Source organism: Borostomias antarcticus (assembly GCF_949987555.1).
Source record: "Borostomias antarcticus genome assembly, chromosome: 22".
NCBI classification, from domain to species: domain Eukaryota; kingdom Metazoa; phylum Chordata; class Actinopteri; order Stomiiformes; family Stomiidae; genus Borostomias; species Borostomias antarcticus.
In genome coordinates, this window is record NC_140255.1 from 20,366,731 (window position 1) to 20,374,230 (window position 7,500).

Below are 7,500 nucleotides of genomic sequence, written 5' to 3' on the forward strand. Positions count from 1 at the left end.
TGAGAGAACCAGCTGTGTGAGAACCAGCTGTGTGAGAACCATGTGAGAACCAGCTGTGTGAGAACCAGCTGTGAGAGAACCCTCTGTGTGAGAACCAGCTGTGTGAGAACCAGCTGTGAGAGAACCAGCTGTGTGAGAACCAGCTGTGTGAAACCATGTAAGAACCAGCTGTGAGAGAACCAGCTGTGTGAGAACCAGCTGTGTGAGAACCAGCTGTGTGAGAACCATGTGAGAACCAGCTGTGTGAGAACCAGCTGTGAGAGAACCCTCTGTGTGAGAACCAGCTGTGTGAGAACCAGCTGTGTGAGAACCAGCTGTGAGAGAACCAGCTGTGAGAGAACCAGCTGTGTGAGAACCAGCTGTGAGAGAACCAGCTGTGAGAGAACCAGCTGTGTGAGAACCATGTGAGAACCAGCTGTGTGAGAACCAGCTGTGTGAGAACCAGCTGTGAGAGAACCAGCTGTGAGAGAACCAGCTGTGAGAGAACCAGCTGTCTGAGAACCAGCTGTGTGAGAACCATGTGAGAAACAGCTGTGTGAGAACCCTCTGTGTGAGAACCAGCTGTGTGAGAACCAGCTGTGAGAGAACCAGCTGTGAGAGAACCAGCTGTGTGAGAACCAGCTGTGAGAGAACCAGCTGTGAGAGAACCAGCTGTGTGAGAACCATGTGAGAACCAGCTGTGTGAGAACCAGCTGTGTGAGAACCAGCTGTGAGAGAACCAGCTGTGAGAGAACCAGCTGTGAGAGAACCAGCTGTCTGAGAACCAGCTGTGTGAGAACCATGTGAGAAACAGCTGTGTGAGAACCCTCTGTGTGAGAACCAGCTGTGTGAGAACCAGCTGTGAGAGAACCAGATGTGAGAGAACCAGCTGTGTGAGAACCAGCTGTGAGAGAACCAGCTGTGAGAGAACCAGCTGTGTGAGAACCATGTGAGAAGCAGCTGTGTGAGAACCAGCTGTGTGAGAACCAGCTGTGAGAGAACCAGCTGTGAGAGAACCATCTGTGTGAGAACCAGCTGTGTGAGAACCATGTGAGAAGCAGCTGTGTGAGAACCATGTAAGAACCAGCTGTGTGAGAACCAGCTGTGAGAGAACCATCTGTGTGAGAACCAGCTGTGTGAGAACCAGCTGTGTGAGAAGCAGCTGTGTGAGAACCATGTAAGAACCATCTGTGTGAGAACCAGCTGTGAGAGAACCATCTGTGTGAGAACCAGCTGTGTGATCTCCATCCTGCTCATTCAGACCCCAGGCCGTGGCCTGACACAGGAAGTAGAGTCCCGTGCTTTTCAACAGGGAATCATAGAAACACATGTCAGAGAAGTGAGAGCAGTGGTTTGATGATGTAGGGTCAGGGTTAGGGTGTTAGGGTCAGGGTTAGGGTGTTAGGGTTAGGGTGTTAGGGTTAGGGTTAGGGTGTTAGGGTTAGGGTGTTAGGGTGTTAGGGTGTTAGGGTTAGGGTGTTAGGGTTAGGATGTTAGGGTGTTAGGGTTAGGGTTAGGGTGTTAGGGTTAGGGTGTTAGGGTTAGGATGTTAGGGTGTTAGGGTTAGGGTGTTAGGGTTAGGGTTAGGGTTAACCCACATATCCCCCCTGTTATCAACACATTCCTTCGTCTTGTTTAGTCTAGAGCAGAATAATAGTATTATATGTTTTGTTTAGACAATCCCAGTCTGAATATTAGTTCATAAAACATGGTGTTGCTGCCAGCACAATAATCAACTTTTGGATAAAACAGATACATTTTTTAAGAAGAAATTAGCACCTGTAGCTTGGCCCTCGACTCCACCTCCTTCACAGTCATATCCAGTTATCGAGCTATCTGCTTCCCTGCTCCCTGCTCTACTCTGATAGCTACAGTACACAATCTGCATCCCCATCACGTCCATGCCAACACCTATCCATATATCATACACATCTGTGGATCTGGAGCAGAGGCTCCCAGCGTGCCAGATTCAGAGTCGTCATGGTGGATGTGATTAATATGTAATTGTGTAGCAATCTAAGCAGAGAGCGAACAGGATACGTGTAGAATTAGCACTGAACTAAAAGGAAAAATAGCATACAGTGAAAACAGGAAGACTAGCATGCCATGCTAACAGGAAGAGTAGCATGCCATGCTAACAGGAAGAGTAGCATGCCATGCTAACAGGAAGAGTAGCATGCCATGCTAACAGGAAGACTAGCATGCCATGCTAACAGGAAGACTAAGGCCCAATCCCAATACCCCCCCTTAGCTCTAGCCCCCTAGGATCCCTGTAGAGTGTGGAACCTGCAGGAACACGCTGGATCCCTGTAGAGTGTGGAACCTGCAGGAACATGCTGGATCCCTGTAGACAGTGTGGAACCTGCAGGAACATGCTGGATCCCTGTAGACAGTGTGGAACCTGCAGGAACATGCTGGATTCCTGTAGACAGTGTGGAACCTGCAGGAACATGCTGGATTCCTGTAGACAGTGTGGAACCTGCAGGAACGCGCTGGATCCCTGTAGACAGTGTGGAACCTGCAGGAACATGCTGGATTCCTGTAGACAGTGTGGAACCTGCAGGAACCTGCTGGATCCCTGTAGACAGTGTGGAACCTGCAGGAACGCGCTGGATCCCTGTAGACAGTGTGGAACCTGCAGGAACGTGCTGGATCCCTGTAGACAGTGTGGAACCTGCAGGAACCTGCTGGATCCCTGTAGACAGTGTGGAACCTGCAGGAACGCGCTGGATCCCTGTAGACAGTGTGGAACCTGCAGGAACATGCTGGATCCCTGTAGACAGTGTGGAACCTGCAGGAACATGCTGGATCCCTGTAGACAGTGTGGAACCTGCAGGAACGTCTGAAGCATCCAGAGGAGCGGGCTGGTTAGACTGTTAGCAAAGACAACAGAGTTGTGGTTCAGTCAGTGGAGAGGAGCCAGTCCTGGAACACACATCTGCTAAAGACGCTCTTTAATTATTAGCAGAAAACAACAACAGTGTTTGACATTTTAGAAAACTGACATGAGACCGGCTGGAAACACAATGAGCTCCTGGCAATCGAAGCAGGAAATCACAGATGGTTGGATTCCCTTTTCCATTTGCATGACTTCCTGTCATGAATTCTAATGCAGGACATTAACACTACCTCTTTGTTCCACTGGCCAGTGAGTAACTCTGCCCCTGTTTGTGTGTGTGTCTGTGTGTGTGTGTGTGTGTGTGTGTGTGTGTGTGTGTGTGTTTCCCTGTGAGTTGCAGGGGCCCGGGCAGGGGCTATAGAACTTGGTGTAACTACACACACCTTCTCTTAGAGTAGGCTACGTTCACATCTCTACTCCTTCCATTCAGCCAAAGTGCTCCAGTGGAAGGACCCGCAACAGCAGCCCTGAGAGAGGAGGGGGCGGGGCTGGGGGGCGGTCCCTGAGAGAGGGGGGGGGGGCAGGGCTGGGGGGCTGTCCCTGAGAGAGGAGGGGGTGGGGCTGGGGGGGCGGTCCCTGAGAGAGGAGGGGGCGGGGCGGGGCTGGGGGGCGGTCCCTGAGTGAGCAGGGGGCAGGGCTGGGGGGCGGTCCCTGAGAGAGGAGGGGGGGCAGGGCTGGGCTGGGGGGCTGTCCCTGAGAGAGGGGGGGGGGCAGGGCTGGGCTGGGGGGATGTCCCTGAGAGAGGAGGGGGCGGGGCTGGGGGGCTGTCCCTGGAGAGGAAGACGTTTCTGAGGGCAGTAATGCAGGCTGCACACCCAAACAACTCTGGAACATAATTCCACCTGGTGCAGATTAACTTCATCACATATGTTTTATTTGCCAGCTCAGATTCTGGTTGAGAGGTATATTTCATTTAAAAATATGCACCCTGTGAACCAATATCCTGACAGTTGACATGTTGGTCAAGCTGGACCCTTAACAGCCGCCCCATGGGCCGAGCGGTCGTCCGTGCGTCGCTGGGTGATTCAACAGAGCAGGCCTCCTCATCGTTTGTGTTTGGACACTATGAGTCATGTGGGTGTCTCATACACAATCAGTTTGTTCGTGTGTGTGTGTGTGTGTGTGTGTGTGTGGCTCGTAAACATGAGAATTCTGGAGGATTCTGACTAAATTCATGAGTAGGTTTCAGCCTCTCCATCTTCTGTTTCCATGGTAGTAGTATCCATGGCAGCACAACATGGAGATGCTGCAGTCAGCATCTGGAATAATATTCTCTAAGCCTAATTCTTCCATCCAGATATAGTACAGACTCCTAGTACCAGGCCAGACTAACTCTACCATGCAGACTAACTCTGCCAGACAGCCACTGACAGTATAGTTCCTACCTAGAGAACAGCTCATGTGTGCCAACTGACAGATCACTCCTCTACATCTTGTGTGGTCAGCAGAGATAAGGATATGTGATCCAAGGATGCACAGGGCACACACACACACACACACACACACACACACACACACACACACACACACATACGCACACACGTGCGCGCGCGCACACACACACACGCACACACACACACACACACACACACACAAGATTCAAGATTATTATTTGTCACATGTAATGTTCAGTGTACAGTGAAATATTGCTGCCGGCTCCAAGATTATGCTACAGATAAACTCTAATACTCTATTACAAATTACACATTTGTAAACAAAATGTACAAAATTACAATTTAAAAAATTAGCACAAATTACACAATATTTGTCCTATCTATGATTCTCAAATGATCTGGGATGGGATAGATAAGGGTCTGGAGGTATTAAGTACTGCTGTATACGGATATGAATGAACAATAAATAACCTGGGGGGGGGTTGGGCGAGTTATGTACATGCTATACATATAAATAACATCTCTCATGCACGCACACGCACAGGCACACACACACACACACACACACACACACACACACACACACACATCTAAAGAGGCACAAAGAAGATATATGTTTTGGTGCCTATTGTAATATATTTTGACAGTCACGCACGCACACACACACACACGCACACACACACACACACACACACACACACACACACACACACACACGCACACACACACACACACACACACACACACACAAACACACACACGCACACACACACACACACACACACACACACAAAATATACTCAGACACATATTTAATCACCAGCTCTTCTGAGGCACAGTGCACATGTACTCCTGCAGGTTCTTAAGTGGAGGGGCAATTACTGGCAGGAAGCCGAAAGCAGTGCTGCTTGAGGCTGTCCTCAGTGCTTTCATCTTCTATCTGAAGTCTCCCTGCTTGGGATCCATCATTTAAGAGAGAGAGAGAGAGAGAGAGAGAGAGAGAGATAGAGAGAGAGAGAGAGAGAGAGAGAGAGAGAGAGATAGAGAGAGAGAGAGAGAGAGAGGGCAAGCCTTGGATAGGAGTGTACTAAATCTATAGCCTTGACTGATATATGACTTGGCAGCTTAGATATGCAATTATTGGAGGTGGTAGGGAGGTGGTGATGGAGGTTCAGCTTGTACCCGTGGTGAGACAGGATCAGAGCTGTACAAAGGTCTGCAGTAGCAATGCTTTAGTAGTAGTAGCCTATAGTAGCACATGAGAGGAGAGCTGTTCCTGATGTGTAGTTGTGACTAGCGTAGCTCTAATGTGTATTAGTTGTGGTACGAGATATGGCAGAGAGATGGAGGAGAGAGAGAGGAGGCATTGCACTCTGATCTGGCCTAACACCACCTTTCTGGCAGCCATTTTAAATAGTTTTGTTAGAAGCACTTCTCCTTCTCTAGGGCATGAGTTTGGAGGTCTCTCATAATTGACCACTGTCTTTCTTTCTATCTCTGTTGTAAATTCCTTCATTATAGGTTCAAAAACACCTCCAAGCTTCCTTTTCATTTCTTCAGGCAGGAGGAAGAGTCAATACTAACTACTCAGACAGGGTGATGGCCCGGGTTAGCGATGCGATGCAGAGTGATGCTAGGTAAAAATGGGAGCGGTGTGACCCCTCAGGAAGGGAGGGTTAACCCTAACCCTAACCCTAACCCTAACCCTAACTCTAACCCTAACCCTAACCCTAACCCTAACCCTAACCCCATGCCCATTCAAATCACAGCTAAAGGGGTATTCACAGTTCTGGACATCAGATGAGCCTTTAGATGATTGATGGCTGGAGAGCGTCTGACGAGGTCATGGTTCTCAGCAGGACACCGCTGGGCTGTCCGCTCCCGGAGGAAATGAGTCCTTACCCCAAGTGAAGGAGTTCAAGTATCTGGGGGTCTTGTTCACGAGGACAGACACACACACACTCACACACACACTCACACACACACTCACACACACACACGCACACACGCACACATACGCACACACACGCACACACACGCACACACACACACGCACACACGCACACATACGCACACACACGCACACACACACACACACACGATGCACTCACTCTGAAGGTAACAAAAAACTGCAAAACAGCAACAAAAAAAATATCCTTAAAACCCTGTTGGTCCCGTGGGAGACCTGGCTCCACCCCCAGCCTGGGCTGCATATGACCCACTGGTTCCCATGACTCCCAGCATGCCTGTGTGGATGCTACTGGGAGGAGCCCAGTCGGACGAGCCCAGGTGCTTTAAGATTCAAGTTGAATATCCATGCTCCTTTGAAGGTCCTGTGACTCCTGTGCCATTTCAATCAATCAATCAAAGCTTTATTTGTATAGCACATTTCATACCCAGAGGCAACACAATGCGCTTTACAGAGAACAAGGGAGGAGGTCATACGACCCACTCTCTACATATTCCAGAGGGAAGCAAAAAAACAGTAATCACCCGGGGGCCAGATAAGTGAGCTGTAAAAATTCTTCCCTGACCCCTCTCAACAAGGCGATCGAGCTCCTGGAGTATGTTTGTCTACCGGCTAAGAACATTTATAAAGCAATAAATAACATTACATTACATTTTCAGAGTAAGAGAGGGTAAAAACATCATAGGAGAGACATGGCAAACACTGGTGTATGTCTGTGTGTGCATAAATGTGCCTGGGCCCAGATAGAGGCAGGGGTGGGGGTAGGGAGGGGGTAGGTAAAGGATACGGACCCGGGTTAGGGTGAGGGGAAGGGGATCTGAGCCCAGGACTGGTGTGTGTCTGTGTGTGTGTGAGTGTGCCTGGGTCCAGGTAGAGGCAGGGGTCAGGGTGAGGGTTAGGGTTAGGGTTAGGGGTTACCCAGGACTGGTGTGTGTGTGTGTGTGAGTGTGCCTGGGTCCAGGTAGAGGCAGGGGTCAGGGTCAGGGTTAGGGTTAGGGTTAGGGGTTACCCAGGACTGGTGTGTGTGTGTGTGTGAGTGTGCCTGGGTTTTTCCACACCTCTCCACCACAGAGGAACTCCTGTAAACATCACCAAGCTCCTGTAAATGGAATCATCCTACTCATCACACTTTGCAGGGAAATGTACTTAAGCATGTATAGCACTCCTTTTTCATGTCTCCCATAGACACTGGGGGTTTCAACTATCCATACATATTTTAAAGGGCTTCATGCCTTGAATCATAGTAATTGATATCAATA

General features: G+C 49.5%; 1 protein-coding gene across 1 annotated transcript in view; it reads left to right on the forward strand.

Moving 5' to 3' along the window:
- nrg3b (neuregulin 3b) overlaps window positions 1-7,500 on the forward strand; it is a gene marked incomplete at both ends in the record, with an annotated part of 212,241 nt that overhangs the window by 50,159 nt on the left and 154,582 nt on the right. The gene's annotated exons all lie outside the window — the stretch shown is intronic.